This window comes from Morus notabilis, unplaced genomic scaffold (genome assembly GCF_000414095.1).
Source record: "Morus notabilis unplaced genomic scaffold, ASM41409v2 Scaffold2819, whole genome shotgun sequence".
In the NCBI taxonomy this organism is placed as follows: Eukaryota; Viridiplantae; Streptophyta; class Magnoliopsida; order Rosales; family Moraceae; genus Morus; species Morus notabilis.
In genome coordinates this window covers 13463-14637 of record NW_010359922.1, presented here as the reverse complement: position 1 = coordinate 14637, position 1175 = coordinate 13463, and positions in this window count along the sequence as shown.

The following is a 1175-nucleotide window of genomic DNA, read 5'->3' as shown; positions in this document are numbered from 1 at the left end:
GCATCTCACTATTCGTCATTTTATAGAACAAAAAGTAAATGGCATATCCATTCGCTAAAATCGTTGATCTGTTCGACCTTCCCATAAGGTGTCGTGCCACCTTTCCCTCTCCCTACTCGAAACCCTTGGATTGATTTTGACTCCAAATCGAGAAGACTCAACTCGCTCTCTCAAATTAGATTGTAAAACCCAATCTCTCTCACCCAACTCAGATCGCCCAAACCTAGCCCCATTCATGCCAAAACTTGAAGATCCAATCCATATATGGCTGTAATTGGCTCTAATCTTGCTGTAAGTTCAAGGCCCAACCCAAACATCATAAAAATCAGTCTCAATCACATCAAAATCGCAAAACCCAAACCTAGGGCCGCCGGAATTTCGGGACCCAACCCTAATTTCGCTGGAATCTGCCCAAATCGGGCCAAACTTGCGTGACCCAGTCCGAATTCGGCCGGAATTAGCCTCAGAAGCACCGGAATCGCGACACCCGGTCCAAATCCGGCCGGAATCACCTTCGAATGCACCGGGATCGTAAAACCCAGCCCCATCTACGCTGGATCCCGTCGCGAATCTGCTGCCGTTCACTTCAGATCTAGTTGATCTAGTTCCGGGTCGTGAAAAATCGCTCTAAACAATTCGCATCTCCACATGTGTCCCACGCTGACGTGAATCGCCCATCTCAGGTCGCATCTCTGGCGTTGTTCGCCGACGTTGGATTTGCAGACCAGTTCGCATCAGCCAAGGGCCGTCGTTCTTCTCACATCTGAACGTCTCAGCACCAAATCACGACAAATGGCTCCAATCTTCGTCAATCTCGCTCTATTCCGGATCTGGCCATCTTCCTTCCGTCGTCGCTCGCCGGCTCAATTCGTACGGTCGGCGACTCTGGTTCTCGAAACCCCACGATTCCAAACTCTTCTCACCTTTTTTTTGTATTTTTTGTAATTTTTTTTCAACCAGTTTTTTTTTTTTTTTTTGTCAGAATCGATTGCTCTGATACTAAATTGTTAGGTACCTAGGTTTTCCACAGCCAAACATACACATCAATCCCGAAATTGACAAGGAATTGGATAGAAATAAGGGAATTCTTTTATTGAAAACCACTAGCCAATCCCCAATTACACTGCCAAACACTACTAAACGGAAAAGTAAAGGATAGAACGGAGAATTCGAGT